This window comes from Taeniopygia guttata, chromosome 2 (assembly GCF_048771995.1).
Source record: "Taeniopygia guttata chromosome 2, bTaeGut7.mat, whole genome shotgun sequence".
In the NCBI taxonomy this organism is placed as follows: Eukaryota; Metazoa; Chordata; class Aves; order Passeriformes; family Estrildidae; genus Taeniopygia; species Taeniopygia guttata.
Genome location: NC_133026.1, coordinates 105,178,808 through 105,197,212, shown reverse-complemented (window position 1 = coordinate 105,197,212; position 18,405 = coordinate 105,178,808).

Here is an 18,405-nt window from a genome sequence, read left to right as displayed (position 1 = left end):
CAAGAGCCTAAAGTGAGACCTGCATCTTCCCAGCCAAAACCAGTCTGGTCCTGAGAAATGTACTGAGCAGCAGATGCAGGCAGCTGTGCTTATCTCCCACAGTTTTGCTGGGTTGCGCTTGGTCGTGTCACCAAGCATTTGAACCAGGGTTACAGAGTTAATTTGGGAGCTCAGTGTCCCTGTGCTATATAGTCTAGAGCAACCTCTTATGGATGTTTTCAAAATGCCTCAAATCAGTAATCTTCTGTGAGACTCTTAGGTAGGGACTCATACCAAATGAAAGAAATGTGAAAACAATGTTTAGTGTTATGGAGAATGTCTGCCATTCTATTAAAAACGGAGGAAGAACTTCTGCTCTGTGACTACATGGAGGAGGAGGAAAATACTTCTTCTAGTTATTAGAAATTTGTATTATTAGTATGATTTATACCCAGTGGTCAAGACAGGTATCCCTTTTGATTATACCCTTTTGTAATGATGTACTTCTGCATCCTTAGATGCATTTATTTGTCTGGTGACTGCTAAAAAAATGCATAGAAAATCTGACAAGCAAGATAGGCAATGAACTCCTTTCTCCTTTTGCTTTTGTTTGTGTGGTTCAAGAAAGTATTTTAGAGCATCTATTTCCCAAATTACAAGCCAATCCGGCCCAGTTGTAAAAATTTACAGTTATGCATCACCCCCTGGAATCAGAACTAATGAAAGTTCGCACAATAATATGATCAAATACAGCCCCAATTAGTAACACTGTTGTTTTTCTCAGAATGGTTGATCCGAGAAAACAAAACCTTTATGCTCATGCCTTAGTTTCTTCTGACCCTATACAACAGCAATGTTCATAAGAGCCTTTTAAAGATCAGTCTTGCTTCCTGAACAGCACTCATTCTGCAGACACACACAGATAGGATCAGACAATACTGCAGTGTCATGAAAAGGCACTTCCAGAGGAATTTACATCCTCACACTTTTAGCTGCCCCCAGAATTTATGAAGATCACTGCTTCCTGTTTCTGGAAGTCTTGGTCTTTTGATCACAACACCATGTTCCTGAAACGCGCAAGAAAATGGAGGCTCTGGATGCCTGTTTGGTTTGATGAGCACAACAGTCCTGAAGCAATCCAAACCATGCATAATTTTTGGCCTGCTCACAGTGAAACAGACTCAGAACACCAGGTTTACCTCTGAGAGCCAAACAATTTACTTCAGAAATGCTATGACAGAAGTCAAAGGGGCTGATGCTGATCCTCGTGTTCTGCTGACATTGTGGTCCCATGGGTCCACTGAATGACACAGAGTTACTTTTGATCAGTATGAGCAAAAACTGAGGGATGCACCTTTGCTCTAACTAGAAGCTGTTAGTTAAGCAAAATTGGAACTACACTTAGGCTAATACCAGTGCCAAAGCTGGGTGTCTTACACAGGGACTTCATTCTGAGAAAGAAAGGATTTAGGTAGTAGTATGCATTCATTGATTAAAAGATTGATTGATTGATTGATTGATTGACTGATTCATTAATTAATTCATTAGCAAACTGATTTGAGAGCAGCCCTGGGGATGCTGGTGGGTGACACACCAGACACAAGCCAGCAATATGCACTCAGAACCCAGCAGGGCAACCACATTCTGGGCTGCATTAAAGCAGTGTGGCCAAGAGTTCAAGGGAGGTGATTCTGCCCCTCTGCTCTTCCCTGGTGAGACTCCAGCTGGAGTGATGCATCCAGGTCTGGGGTCCATGGTCCATGGCTGAGACAGACGGGTTGCTCATCTGGAGAGAAGGCTTTGGTGAGACCTTAGAGCAACCCTTCAGTACTTAAAGGGGAAAGATGGGGACAAAGGGCCCATCAGGGCCCTCAGTAACAGGACAAGGGGCAACAGTGTTAAACTGAAAGATGGTAGGTTTAGATTGGATATAAGGAAGAGATTTTTTATTATGGGGGTGGTGAGACACTGGAATGTGTCTCCCAGAGAAGCTGTTGATATCCCATCACCATTAAAAGTCAGGTTGAATGGGGCTTTGAGCAACTGGATCCAGTGAAAGATGGTCCTGGCCCATGGCAGAGGAGTTGGACTAGATAGTATCTGAAAGTCCCCTCCCAACCCAAGGTGTTTTATGGTTCCATGGTTTGAAGTATTCTTCTCCCTCAGATCTGTCTTGCTCACTTGTTGAAGATGCAGTTCATGGCCTCATGAGCCAGAGAAGTGGGTGTTATAAATATGGCTGCTGAAGAGCACCCCATATGATTCTGAGTACTCAAAATATTGAGAAGAATCAAGATTGAAAAAAAAAACAACCTTGTTTCTCTTGAGGAGTTCTATAGCTCTTGTGAATTGCCAAAAAAAGAGGTAAAACTTGCCAATGCAATAAATGTCTTTCTAACATGTTGTGACCCAGACTGTGCTCTTGCATCACAATCCCTGTAAGAGCATAAAAATCTGCAATTCTATCTAAAACCTAGCACAGCCACAATGTTGTCAACCAGATTTCTCCTCAGCACTGGGCTTAATACAAAAAACTTGCTAGGGGAGCCTGAAGATGGAGTGAAAGTAGGAGTCAGCATTATTGTAGTTTGATAGCTGGAGCTTTTTGAAAAAAATACAATTTTGTGTGTCAGGACATATTCCTGGTTTTTATGGTGATACCTGGGTATTTTCAGAACTCTTTCCAAAATTTTTCATGTGTAGTGTAACTTTTTATTTGCTTTCCTATCCAATTCCCACTGAATGGAAGTTTTTCACATACTGCTGCCCCTCCTCTACCCCACCCCTCCAGTTCACGAGCAAGTTTACTGAACTCCCCAGCAGCTCATGTTTATTTTCTTATCTTATGTTAGAGTGCGAAATTAAAACACTTGATTTGTCCTTGGCAAGTTAAAATGCATATTATTTCTATAGCACTGTAGGGGTCTGCAGCTCTTTGTGAACAAAAAGAAACTGAAATACTGTGACATGGAGAAATGCAGACCTTGCAGACGTTCAGGCTGGGCACAATGGAGCAGACGGAGCCATTCCTTGCTTAGCTAATTCCACTGGATGCTCTGTGGATGCATGCCCTGCTCCTCACACCTGGTGTGCCCAACCAGGACGTTTCACTGGGAAGACATTAGAGCCATTATGCTGTGTGGGCATGGCCCTGGGGACAATTTCACAGAGCACCTTGGTGCCAGGTGTATTTCTGGTACCAGGTCACACAAAAGTCACCAGGTCACCAGCCAAGTTTTACAACACCTCAGCTGGGTATTGCTAGCAGTCATCTTGCAGTACCATTGACCTTCAGGTGGAAAAACTGCCTTTGTTCACCTTTGCAGGATGTTTTTTGCAGTTTCCATAGAACACCAGGTAGCTCTACCTGTATGTATAGCTGAGGCAAATAGCACCAGGATAGTGCACCCCACAATGATTCATCATGGTCATCATAAAGCTGTAATACATTATTTAAAATGCTGTTTGATATTTTTTAAATGTTCGATATTAGTTAAAATTAAAATCTAGATCAGTGAGATTAATTAGTTATAGTTAAAAGATAGTTAAAATATTAGTTAATTAGATAAAAGTTAGTTAAAAGTTAGTTAAAATATAGTTATTAGTTAAAAGATTAGTTAATTAGATAAAATTGAATTAGTTATTAGTTAAAATCTAAATCAATCAGAAAAAAATCTTTATCTATACAACTGTAATTAATTTTAACATTAAATTTTAGCTAAAGGCACATATTCAACTGGCTCTCTCCTAATCTGTTGACAGAGAAAAAATTTCTTGTCACTCTTGAATTTGAGGTAGGAATAGTATAGTAAACTGTAAGTTTTAAGAAACTGAGTAGTAGTAAGCAAAACTTGAACATTTCGCCATTTCCTTATGTAAAACTCTCTAGAGTATGTGCACACATACTTGTGAATGTCTCAGTACAAAGTACTTCTCATAAAAATAGTCACTACCCAGCCTCTTGTCCAGTATTATCCCTTTATCAATGCCTGCCGTTTCCAGAAAAATAAGCACCATTTCCAAAGAATCAAGTTTGGATCAAGATAGAGCAATTTTTTGAAGGTGGAGGGTAAAGTCAAGCATTTTAAAGCTGAAGTACTACCATGAATGAAATTCTTGTCCATTTTTCCTCCTTTGCTGTGTCAGTTGAGGGTTATATTTATGAACAAGTCATTTGCCATCAGTTGTTGCAGTTTGCCCTGTATTTCGATGCTATAAACTTTAGCACATCCACAATCAGATTGCTCCAGTTTTAAGCCTATCATAAAAGCATTAAGACTGCTTTGCCTGAGACATGGAAGAAGTATTTAGTCACTTAAATATCTCTCCATTTCCTCCAAATATTTAAAAGTGCAAGTGGGAAATGCTCACCTAATATACAAAAGCAGTGTCCAATAGCTGGAAAAGAAGATCCTTCAAACTGCAGGTTATAAAGATGGTTATCTCTGGGATAACATTCCTCATATTTTCCATATGTTTGAAATAAACTGTCTTCTGTGATTCTGAAGTTCTTTTGGCAGGAGAGGAAAAGTGTTGAAATACTATGTTTCACAATTTTCCAGACCAAATAGTAACTTATCTAAACGATACATTACTGTATTTTGCTGCACATAAGCTCACCAGCTCTCTGCAAGTCGATAATCCTTTTCATTTTTCATTACTTGATAGCTAGAGAGGTATCTTGCAGAGTTATCATAGGCATTATCAGTGCAAACAGTGATATGAAGCCAAGGAGCTTTGTGATCATAGCATGTTTTCTGCTTGTATGGGATATTTTAATGCAGTCTCAGTGCCTCATTGAAAGCAGTCCAGCAGACAGGAGATTATTTCCCCCAACTGTTTAGTGAGCAACAGCTATTTGAAACATTTGACATTACAATGGCGGAGAGTCATTGGCCACAAACTAAAATCTCTTCTCTTTATCAAAGATTTAGTTTTTATATTATTTGAAAAAAGCAATACAATTGGCAGCATTTGGTGTTGGCAACACACAGAAGCTTTTGTCCTACAAAGTTATGTGATTTTAGCTCTGAGTGAATCTTGGGAAATCACATCATCTCAATTTCACCATTTCTTTGTGCACAAATCTTACAGCATGTATACAAAAGCTCATGAACTACTCAATACAAAATAATCCTCAAAAGAATAAAATGTTCACAATCAATTTTCCTCCTGAAGTCAGCATGGTAGAATTTTGGTATAAATTTCTTGCTTCCTTAGCAGGCATCCTCTTGTTTTCTGTAACTTCGTGTGTTTTAACAATGAAAAACATTTCAAGAGCTTTGTGCTTAGAAGCTGTCTTAGATCTTTTTTATGATTCCCACTGTTTTCACTCTGTCTTGCTGTGGGCAATTCAGAAACTTCTGTCTAAGTGACCATGAGTTGTCTGACACTTACTGCCTTCTACTCTCCTCTCTGCTCCAAACAAGATAATTTCTACACTTATTTAGTAAAGCTGACAATCCTATTTTAATTTTTTTTTGAGGGAGTTTTTTTTTTTGACATTTTAATAGAAGAGCACCAGTTTAGTTGTTGTCACAGTCCAGATCCATGGAGGGGTGTAATTTGAGCAAATAAAAGTATATGAGTATACTTATGTTAGCCTTTAAATCACAATTATTTTGCCAGTTTCAAAACTTTATGTACTAGACTGACTGATCCCACAGGCTGCATGCAGCACAGGCAGCATTTGATCCAGGACATGTATTTAAGATGAAATCACTATACATACCAATTTTTTTTTTATCCTGATTCAGTGTAGCAGCAGCTCTCTTGGTAGGTAGATGACTTTGGAAATTATTTTTAAGCCCCTTCTTTCTTTTCAGCCACAATGGAAATTATGGTTTTGCAAACTTTTAAACAAAATTTAGCAGCCTTTGTCATTAGAATTGTTGCACAAGTGTATTATATTATTTAAGATGAGGAATGCAAGACTTCATCTGAAAAAGAGTGTGTGGAAAGATCTGGGGAGGTTCTCACAATGGGATCTTAATTTATGAGGGACTCATCAGAGGACCTGTCTCTAAGTGAAGTGCCGGTGGAAGAGGTTATTATGGACTCCATATGCACAATGAACAATGCCAAGTCGTCAGGACCAGATGGTATTTACCCAATGGCTGTGGAGGAATCCAAGCAACAAATAATTGAACTGCACTGTTGAAATGCACACTGAAAGCTGGCCTGGTAACTGAAGACTGGCATTTGGCAAACTAACACCGAATTTTTAATTGTGCTTCCTAAAAAAAACTTTGTTCAAGGGAATTTTAGGGGAGCTACAGGCGTCCTGACGTCTATGCTTTGACAAGTTAATAGAAACAATAATGAAGGCCATTAATTAGTAAATATATGTAAATATGCTGTACTGTAGAAAAGACATGATGTTTGTAAAGGGAAGTCTATAGTTGAAATTCTATTAAAATCTTATTTATGAAATGTTATTTCTCTGGAGGACTCAGCAAACATCTAGGGATATTCTATTGATTCAGTCTATTGAATTCTTAAAAGTCTTCCATAAGAACACAAAAGTCAATCCTAGAGAAAGTGAAAAACATGGCATAGAAAGCCCTTGAATGCATAAATAATTGTTTAGAAGATAGGAATAAAGGAGTAGAAAGCACGGTCTATTTTCATGGCAGATTGTTATCAGTGGAGTTCCAAAAGATCTGTGATAAAACCCTTGATCAAAATATTTATATGGGATCTGTAAAAGACCTTAGTAGTGAGATAACACTGGGAACAGTTTTAGATTGTTCAGGATAGCAAGATGATGGTTGGCTGTGAATGGTTGCAGATGGTTTTACAGGCTTATCTTGCCAAATGGTAAAATGGTAGATGAAGCTCCATGTAAATAAACTTCAGGTGAGGCATATGGGAGAAAACAATCTGGAAATTAAATGTAAAATGCCAAGGGCCAGGTTGTTATCACTTGTGAACAACATCTTGTCACAATAATAGCTTCATGAAAAAGTCAGCCCTGTGCTCACTAGCACATAAAAAGCAAATCAGATGTTAAGGAGCATTAGGAAAAATATACAGAATAAAATAGTGACTGTCAGGGTGCCACTACCGTATAGATCCATGGTTTCCATGAGCATGGAGTAGCATGGAGGTCTGAATCCTCCCTCCACCTCTGCAGCAACAGAGAAGCAGGTCCCAGCAAGGGTGGTGAAGGCAGCTGAAGGAGTAGAAGAGGTTTCCACATATGCCATGAGTGCATGAGCAAGGCTTTTCAGCTTGGAAAAGAAACCTCCACAGGAGACCTGGAGCCCGAGCCTAACAGGGCAAGGGGAATCAGAGACTGATCATTGCCCCTCCCAGCTTGAGGCCTCACATCCAACCAATTGATCAAGTACCAGCTTCAAACAAAAAAAAGGTGGGTTTTAGTTCAATGTCTTCTGATAATTTTCCTTCTTAAGAAAATTGTTCTGAAACCCTGTCATTCTGAAATCCAGTTACTCTAAAACCCAGCACAGCATCTCAGAGGATAGCTGTGGACAGTACAGGAATGACAGTCTCTCAGCTCCTCCTCTAGCAACAGGCTGTTGAGCCTGGATAAAAATTCCCAGTGTGATATTTCCACTTAAAAGTTTTTAAGTTTTGCCAGAAAGATATGGCTTGAAACAATGCTTCAAAGCAATATCACCTAAGGCCTATATGTAGAAAGCCTTTTCTGTTTACAGAACCACTAATTAACATTTTCTGATCATGTCATATTTATTTACCAGGGTTACAAACGCAAGAAACAGAGGCCTGAGGTAATTTCATGTTTAATAGATGAAGTCTCAAGAAAAAAAACATTGTCATATCCTTTTTTTTTTATATTTCAGAGGTGTGAAACCTTTTCTTCCTGACATTAAGTTCAGTATTTACCTAAGATAAGGAGGTATCCTACAAGGAAAAAAGGCAATTACTTGATTAACAGACTTATTCACTCATTCATTGAATCTTCCAATCATTCCTCCTGTGACCAGTGAATGAAACAAGGTGTAGCTGAGGCACCCCAAGCCAACAAGCAAAGAAAAGGTAGCTGAGGATGCAAAAAACCCAAGAGAAGATCTCTTGGAGAAAAAGGCAAGAAATACCTCAAAGAAAGAAAAACCCTTTAAGAGAACTAGAATAGGAGAGCATGGCAATAGTTTTATTTCTACAGTATTTTGAACAGTACGTTCATCTGGGTCTCAGGCATGATTTATAGCGCACACTGGACTTTCATGTTGCAGTAGTCCTAGTTTTTCTCAGTCTTTTCCTTTTTTCTTTTTTTTCCTTTTCCTTTTTTTCTTTTTTTTTCCTTTTTATTCCCCTACAAGAAGCAGACATTGTGAATTTTCTGTGAAAAAGACTTTATTCTGTGTTGTTTAAACAGTTCCTAGCATAGTGTCATCAGCATAGCACATCCCTATCACGAGGATGTGCTTTGGCAAATAAAAACCAAGAAGAGAGTGTAGTTGGAGATGAAATGCTGAAAGTGGGGATGCTCAGAAAAGATTTCCTCTGGTATTTGTTTCTGTGTGTTACTATTATTATTCCTTTAAGCAAACAAACACATTAGTTCACCTCATTAAAATCAAAGAGAAAAATCTGAGAAATGTAGTTCAGCAGCCAAAGTCTCAAAATCCACCTTGAAATCTTATTGGCTATCTTCTCGAGGGAGGTGTAAATCTTCCTTTTGTTGGCTTTTATTTCTGAATTTGGCTCTGCTCCTGGAAATCTTTCCTGAGAGGCCTCCATTTGCTATAAATGTTGCAAAAGAAGCCTCACTATTTGCAATGCCGTTCTAATTATTTTTCTGATGGGCCAAGAATCGCCTTGTGGCCATCTGGGGAGAGCCTTGGTCCTGTATTTCTAACTCATCTTTTAGAATAATTCTGAACATCAAGCTCTCACTGCCAATCAAAACCACTGTGTATCTCAGGGCTGGGCCTTTTCTCTGCCCGTGTCCCTGCAAACTCAACTGAAGATTTCCATCTGATAGTTGTGATGAAATGCAGCGGATTCCTTGCTGGGAAGGCAACAGGAAAAAGAGATTAAAAAAACAAATAGCAAGGGACATGAAGAGAGGCTTCAGGAGGCTTCCTGGCCGTAGGAAACCAGGAAGAGTGACTGTATCTTATCTCTTACTTGTGCTGTTCTGGGATCCTGCTCTAATAGGGGGTCTGTACCCAAATTTTGGAAAAACACCCAGTTGTCCATTGCACTCTTTTCCAAACAACAACAGAAGGATTCTGGAGGGAATGCAGTGACCTTTTTAATATATAACTTTGCTTGCATTAGTGGATGGCCTGGGGTGCTTTTGAGAAAGAAATGCTGTCAGGAAAACATATCGAGGGCTTGGTGTCTCACAGCAGATCAGATCATTTTGCAGTAATAAGGCAGGAAGTTCAAGGTATGCAGCTACAAGAAGTTACCCAGAAAAATAAAAAATAAGAAGGAAAAAAACAAAAGGAAAGAAAAGAAAAAAGGCAGCACAGTGGAGCTCAAATACAACTGTTTTGCTCTGAGTTTTGTGCTGAGCACAGTCCAGCTTGCAGGCTTTGCAGAGGTGCTCACAGAAAGTAGGTTGATAAATGAATGAATTTCAGGGGACAGGAAATGCTGATGCTAACTTTACTGGGAGCAGCTATAAGACTGCACTGTAACCTTTGAGCTCTGACTGCAAAGAAATGCTGTGCAGCCCCGTGTGACACTATCTCAAAGCTTATGAGCTGGGGGCAAAGAGGAGGGAAGGGGAGAGAGAGGGGGCAAATAACATCATTACTTACCTTGGTTTTAGTTCAACATTTATCTTTAAATATTTTTTTCCCCTCTGAATTAGTTTCAATAAAACGTGCATCACTCGTGGAGCTCCTTCAATAAAAAAGTCACTGTTTGTTATACGATAACACTGAACAGACTCCAGGCACTCCATTTCTTATCTTAGATATACAGTGGAGCATAACTCAAGCAAAGGGGAGAAGTTAATGCATCTGTAACACTAGGTAACAGAAGCAACAGTAGCATGTTAGTGTAGTAATAACTCTCACATGTGGAATATCTGAAGCTGGGTTTTATTGAATTCAGTTTATTTAACCAGGATAAACCCTTGAGATATGGATCTCATTTACAAGATGGTGTTGGCAAGAAGGCAGATTATTACAAGCACATGTGGAAGATAAATATAAAACAAAAAGTGAAAGACCTGTTTATATTTTTAATTAGGACACTTTTATCACCAAAAACCTTAAGTGAAAAGGAATACAAATAGAGATACTAATATTGCTGTTGACATTAACAGCAATGATCCTTCCTACTTACATAGCACTCTTTTTCCTGGGTATCTTAACACTGAAAAAATATAAAGGTGAAATGTCCTCCCTTGTTACACATCAAGCCTGGCTAAGCCTGTTTTGTTCAAGTCCCAGTGAAATGGCCCACGAAGATGCGACAATTTGTCAGAAGAGGGAAAAGGAGCAGTGCAGACCTGCGCAGGGTGGAGAGCCCCACGACTGAGCGTGCTACTGAAATGCAATCATATCTAGGTAGTGCTGACACATTAGAGCAAAAACCAGGGAGAACACAATGTACAGTTGAAACTTCAGGAGAATTAAAGTAGGCCAAGTGTAAGTATTCAAAGTGGAATTTGACCAGGATTACCCCTTTTAACCTTGCTAAAAGTACTACATGATCTTTCGTGAGCACAGGCATTCAAGACTGAACTCCAGCATTTCACACAAAAGGCATTAAAACATACATTTATATTAATGCATTTTTTGAAAGTTACCTTTTAAATGACCTCTAAACAGGTACAGACCACATTAAAGTTATATGTGGTATGCTGGCACTTGAGGCTGCAAGGTGATGGAGTGCTTTTCTTTTCATAAGGCAATTTTGCTTGATAATCAAATGTCTCTGGTAGGTAAATAAAAAACCTCTCTCCTCTGTTAGAGGAGTTATTATGTTGTGTTTACAATGTATTCTTTTGGTCTGTAGTTAACATACTTTAAATACTCTTAAAGGTAAATGGCTGCCTTCCAGCCAATGACATTTTTGGGCTATCAAGTTGCATATTTTGCTCAGAAGTGTGATGCTGAGTCTCCTGCTCTGCTTTCCGTCTGCACTTCAGGTTTCCTCTTCCTTGTGCAGAGAGCTCCAAGCAGTACAGTCTAGCATCTTTTTCATCTCTAGGAGTGACAGAAGACCAGGCTTGCCCAGCCATTCTGGGGTATGGCAACTGCTGGGATAAATATAACAGGACATGACAAAATTATGAAGGAATGTAGGCCAATGAAAAAGAAAACAAAAATTCTTTTCTGAATGGGAGCCTCCAAGAATTTCTGACAAATATTTACCTGAGCAGTAGGATGCTTTGCTGGGGCCTTCATAGAAAAACTGAGCCTTTTAGATTTGTAATAGGACCACAATGGAACTTACCTGTTGGGTTACCACTGCAAAAGCCTATACAGGCTACAAGGATTTTATGGGCCACACCTTGATAATTAATTTTATGCAGTGGCAGCAATAGAAACTCAGCCTTCCTCTTGCCTGTTGGAATTTTCCCTTTTTTTCTTCCATTTGCAGGAGAGATTTAACCGTGGGTGGTAAACCTAAAGGGTTTGCTGGTTGCCTCTACTGCTGCCCCCTGTGTTCTTCATTTTATTTGAGCTTCTCTGTGTGCTTGAACCCTGGAAAGGTCAAGTCTCGTGTCTTGCCAGTGGTGGAGTGGCTGTGAAGAGCTCCCCAGTGCTCCCAGCCCCTCAGCATTTAGAAACTTCTTGCCATTAACTTGCACAGAGTGTTCCCTCCCAGTCACTGCCTGCAGCCATCTGGTGGCAGAGAAACACGTTGCCTGGGGATATCTGCTTGAATTAATTTGCTTTGACTGTATTTGCACTTTTGTTTACCATTTGAGCAGTGACATTTATTGGCACAAATGTGCTAACGAAAGCCAGTTTGGGGAGAAATGTCAATACTTGCTCTGAAGAACAACCAGGCCCCAATTCAAAAACACACTTACTAACTCTAAGTACATGGATGTGTCTCACTGATTTTGTTGAATGAAACCTGATGCTGGGAACAGAAGAAATGCCATGAGCTTTCACTCACCAATTAAGACAAATTGGTCATTGCCCAGCCTGAGCTAAGATTGTTCAGGATCTATCTTCACTGTACTGAATTTGAAGAGATAAAACACAGGCCAGGGACTTGCACACATTTAGAAAAACATAGCCCAATCACGTCTGCACAGAGTAAGAGGCAATGCGGTTGGTATGAGGAATTGTTGCAGTGTTAAGTCTCTACAAAGGCTGCAATGAAAAGAGAGTCCAAAAAGAACACGACTACTAAGAATATGCTAAAAATAATGCTGGAAAGTCTTTCTTGGGGAGTTATATACTGTAGGTCTCCACAGGTGTATGGGCAAAACAGACCAGAACTGTCAAGACAAACCCATGGCTTTTATATAATCTGTAGTTGTCTAAACATATCCACGTCAGTGAATTTTGGCTGCAGAAGTGATGGGGGACTTGCAGTCCTTGCTATAAGTAGATAGTGGGTTTTTTCTTGATACTTATTATGTGAATTATAACATCAGTGGGAAAACATGCTTGATTGAGTTTCCTGTCCTGTCAGAACAACTCCAAGGAAATAATATAAGGCTTGAGGCTGAGACCATCATGTCAAACAATAAAGACCTAGTATAGGGGCACCAAAAGTGCCTATATTATTATTGCCTAAGTTTTCCCATTATAAAAAATTCAAATTTTTTCCCAGAGATTCAGAAAGGGTCAGACTTGCAGTTAGGATGGAGCTGCTTGATGTCTCTGAAAAAAACAACAAATTAGTTCAGAGTTGCCTGTGCCCTGTAATTAAAAAACCCAAACCCATTCCTTCTATTTTATTATGACCTGTAGAACTTGCCTGATGTTTCTGAGCATGTGCTGCCAGCTGAGCACTCCCCAGCCCCTTCAAGAACTGTGACAAAGGGAGAGGGTTGTCCAGGTCTCTTTACTACAGACAAACCCTGAAGAAGCTGGGTAGGGAGACTGATATGTCTGCTCACAGAAACCCCTGTGTGATTTGCTAAGTGTCACGAACCAGGGCTCAGATGGTACCTTGGGTTATTCATGGAGACTGAGAATCTCTTGGTCTAACCCACTGACATCCCATGCTGAATTCAGTCTCAGCTACAGACTATCCCTACATTCTGCCTCTGGTGACGTTTCACAGCAAATCATGGAATGCAGGCTCTGCATCTCAAAAGTGGCTTCAGTGAATTCACACCATGGTTTGGTTACATGGAGCCGTGCTACTGCAGAGGCTGCTCCAAGGAGGACAACCTGTCCAAATGCAGTTCACCTCTTGCTTTGGACATGGCCAAATCATATACTACATCTTGATTTTCAGCTGAGAAGTGACTTGCTTGCATTTTTGTAAAATACGACATCCCCCTTTCTCTTTTCCCCTACTCCTGAGCATGTAGCATTGAATATACCCCTATGGCCAAGTTCAACAAATTATCAGCCAGAATTTTTAATCAGATATTTAATCTTTCAACCATGTAAGTGAGATTTTGTGTTTAGAGTGGCAGTAGGCCAGCTCAGCCTCAGAGAAAAAGATTGTTAGTAGTGTCCTTGAAGCTGGGGAGCCAGAGAGCAGTGACTCCACTGAGCAGGTCTGGCTGACCTGCAGCTGAAAGGCAGCTGTAATCACCACATCAGTACCTACAGCACTGTGCTTCCTCAGCAGTGGAGAGCCAAGGAAGTTATTATCGTCTTTGGAATATTGCTGCTCTGTGCATTCAAAATTATTTAGTCAGTAAAGAAAAGAACTAAGCTTTGGTGACAGGAGGCCAGAGCAGATTAAATTCTAACACACTCTGCTCCTGAATTTGCCAAATCCTGGAGTAATGGGAAGCATCTTCCTAGACCAAATGCCAGTAGAGAAGTTAATGAATCTTCCTGTTCTGAAAGTTTCTTTCCTTATACAGATGCCTTGGACAGATGCATGCCTAAGTGTAGCCATATGCACATTATTCATTCCTGTTTGTAGGGATCTCATCTGATGCTGCAAAGCAGTACATGAACAAGTTGGTTTTCATAATGTTAACCCTGAAAAGCGTGTTGCAAAGTAGAATATGTGAAGCACTTTTCAGTCTTACTGATCACCTTTATGACTGGAAGCTAGAAGTCCACTATTCTGACATTTATTTTGCTGTGTATAGTCATGGAAGGTTTATATTCAAAGTATTCTTATGTTATACCCAAGACCTGAATGCTTTAAAAGGCGGTGGGGATTTGGTTGTCACCAGGGTCTGGGTGAGGTGGCATAGGATGAATTTCTCATTTGCTCTAAGTACAAACCTGAGCTCGCTGGAGCAACTAAGCAACCCCAGATTAGAACAGGAATCTTGACTTCACCATTCAGACTTCTCACATAGAAATGTGAAACCCTGTGGGGAAAAAAGTCTTATTTCCTCAGTGCAGATGTGTCTATAATCAGTGATTCGTGTCAGCCCATCAGTAGTCCCAGTGGTGAAAGAGCATTTTGGGAGGCATTATAGTTCTGTACAAGGAGCCTAAAATTTATTTACCTTGACTATTTGCTTGGCATTTTTCTGGTAGCCATATGAGAAGTGGATGCTAGGAGATAAGTTTGGATTGTTTATACTTCATTAGAGTCTGAAGAGGTTATACCACTATGTACCAGGGTCGAGTTTTAGCTCCTTGTTGAACTCTCCGACTCTTCACTGGAGATGCAGACAAATTCTGCCCGAGATAGGGATAGTTTTCAGGAAGGGTGTGTATATAGCTCCTGTGTCACAGATTGACACAACCTTTGTTATTTCTATGTAAAACATACCACTTTATGGTCTTCCAAAATGTAAATGCTTCCTATGACTTTGATTGCTACAGTTTAATTGCAGTTGTTGTTCACATAACTTGCTTAATATGATTAATGTCATAACAAGTCTGCGGACATTCCTCAGTTCTTTACCTTGACAGTGGAACAATACTGGTGACAAAGTGCAGGTTAGGGCATAATGGATCTCTCTTTTTTTAAGGAATTACCTAAGAGTGCTTACAAAGATTCCAGTTTTGGCATTCACTTATTGGATAATTTAGTTCATCTTTATTTCCAGCAAGATAATTTGATTTCCCTGTAGAACTGTGAGACATGTTGCTTCTGAAATAAGCTGGCTAGCACATCTACTCTCGACAAAAAACTAACCACCCAGTGGGGATAAAAAAGTACAGAGAATATATTGACAATAGGCCTACTGTGTATCAGAATAGATGTCCCTTTGTTCAGGCCAATATCTGATGGAAAAAATGAAATATGGCCTGTACATTTATATCTAGTAGAGATAATAAGTATGAGAGATGGATCAATTTGGACTGAGGCCAGGATACTGAAGTGAAGCCACTTTAGTGGCATTGACAGATGATCTCCTTGTCAATAGATAGAAAAACAGCCATCTATTTTCATCCTCCTGGATCTTTCGTCAGCATTTGACACTCTTGACTTGAAGATACTCCTGTTTCACTTCAGAGTGTTAAAAGTGGGACAGGGTAATGTAACAAATGGCCAGGTCCCTCTTGAAGGGATGGCAGTGACTTTTAGATGTAGAAAGCTGTTTCTGCTGTTAGTAGACAGCAGCACTTATCAAGTCCCCCAAGGATCATTTCTCTCACTTCTGCTATTCAGTATGTTCCTGCCAGCCGGATGATGTTCCAGCTCTTGGAACACCCAGATAGTTCTGATCCACCTTCTTGTGGTACTGTTCTGCTTTAGTTAATGTGACCAAGGAGACTTTATCTGGATGAGAGCAGTACATAGCTTAGAGCTATTGGCTGAAAGCTGAAGTCTGTCATGATCCAGAAAATACTGACAGAATAAAGTTTTTTTGAAGAGCTGGTATGAGATGTGCTCCTCTTTGTGGGAGGCATGAACCGGAGTTGGTCAGTCACTCCCATGCACTAAGGGTGCTCTCGTGCTCCTCATTGTTCTCAGAATCTGAGGCACCACTGAACTGAAGGAAGCCTTGTGACTGGACTACAAGAGAGGAACACACAATATCCTTGTTCATCAGTAGCCCACAGTAGATTTAGCTTTCTGTGTCAGTGTATAACTGCCCTCACCATTTGGAAATTTTCATTTTATCATTGAAAAACATCCCACACTGCAATTTCACCTAACATTTCTCATTTTATCTATCTAATGGACAGAAAGAACTTTCATTTTTACTCTTTCTTTGCAGCTGCATTTTATGTATTTCAAAAGTATTTTCACATCTTCCCTCTGGACTAAACAAGCCCATATTTTTGTCATTTTTCCTCTATAAGTCATGTTGTCTAAACCTCTGATTATTCATGACTTTTCCCAGTGTGCTCAAGTCTTTTATGAAATGTTGTTCAATATGGGCACAGTTTTTTACAGATGCCTTCTAGATGTTGAGCAGAGTGGAGGGATTTCTTTTAGTCTTAAATAAAATACTCCCTTCTAAAAATCCATCTAAAATAATTTAGATGAGTTTTCTACATTAACGTCATAAAATTGACTCACCCTTTATGTGTGGTCCCCCACATCCTCTATTTCAGTTTTGGAAGAACTGTTGTCTATTCAGCTCTTCCCTGCACTTGCATTTTGTCTGAACATGTCTTTCTAGCTGTACTACTTTACTCCAGTCCTTACTGATAATGTTATTTTAAACACTGTTTCTTCGATGTGTAAAGATCTTTTGAATTCTGATCTAACCTCCCAAATGTTTCCAGCGTCTTCCAAGAAGTGAGAAATCCTGATATTTTCCAAGTTTTAATAAAAATGTTGACCCAAGATGGAACCCCTGTGGAATTACAAAGAAACTTCGCAGTCTGGCAGTGACTTGTTCCCAGCTACTTGCTCAGTAAAGTTTTCCAAGTGGCTGAGCACCTGCTTTACAATAGTTTTGAGCTCATGTTTTCTTATAATTTCCTTAGGAAACTGTCACATTACACAGTGTCAAAAGCCTTGCTAGCACCCAGATATGTGACATCAGCTCACAAAGACCCATATCCTGCTAGACAGGAAAATTGAGTTAGGCTTAAGGGAGCTAGTGTTTGACAAAACCATGCTCCTGTGCAGCTATTATCTCCTAAGTTGTTTGATTGTCATCTGATCTCCTGGCTATATAAATGGCTATACCATACTATACATGTAGAGCATTATGCTCTATTTTTTTTCTGGAAATTAAAATAAAGAATACAGGCCATGGTTTGTGGACTTCTTATTAAAAAAAAAAAAAAAAAGTGCTATGTTTGCTCTTTTTTTGGTACTCTATAAATTCTTCCATCTATCTGGATTTTTTGGATCACTGATATTGAGTCCAAATTTGTTGTAGTGAATTTAATCAAGTGAAACCTGTTTGACAATATGGGTCAATATGGGTTACCTCCATAAGAGGTAACAATCTGGCATTTTCTACTTTACCCCTGACTAATGGTGTATTAAAAACTTCTAACAAATTATTTTTTTGCCACTGGAGTTAACTGCACTCAGCATTTGTTCACTGTTCATTCTATTTAGTGAAGATCAAAATAAAAAGAACTAACTTGGATCAATACTCTTGCAGAATAATGCTTCATTTTTACTTTGCTTTAACATTTCTCTATGGCAAGTGATGCTCCTTACAGCTATGCTCAGTAATGTGCCATGTATTTTACTTTCTTTTTTATTCTTATAGAGAGGGCTATTGAAAAGATTTAGCAAGAGTAATGAACAGTTCTATCTGGAACTGTTCAAGATATTTTCTCCCACTCTGACAGTCATTGGTCTGGCTCCAGTTATTCATCCCTGTGCCACTTCCTGGCCAGGCTACAGCAAGGCAGAAAGCCTTCAGTGAATCAACGTGTGCAGAAACTGGTCCTGCATTTTATCAACAGCTGAGGCTATTCCAGATTTGTCATATTTGTCCTCTACTCCTTTGAATGGTGTCCAATCAGAATTTGAATCAAGTTCATGGTTTTATGAACTATTTCTATGTCCTCTTGGCCTGAGTGGGGAGCCTAAAAAGGCATGCAGTTAAGCTCTGGGACAAAAGTTGTGGTCAAAGATCCTTTAACAGGACCCTGATAAGAAAGAGAAAACTTTACAGAACGCAGGAACTTTTCAGGTCTTGACCAGTGGCGGAGAATTAAATGACCTCTCCAAAAGCTGATCTTACAGCTTTCCACTGTTGGTACCAGTGACACTTTCTGTATTGCATCTGTCTTTGTGTCTATTTCTATATTACCTTTCCCTGCACATTTTCTGCTGTAGGAAGAGGGAGACATTCTTGAATGCATCCCTACAAGAGGCTGAGATACTCCCATGACAAATGTAATATTGGAGTGTGTACAGAATTAAATAGGATAAATAAACTTTAATGCCAGCATTTTAGCATGAGTATGACTTTGCTTTGTTATGTACAGCTTTTGT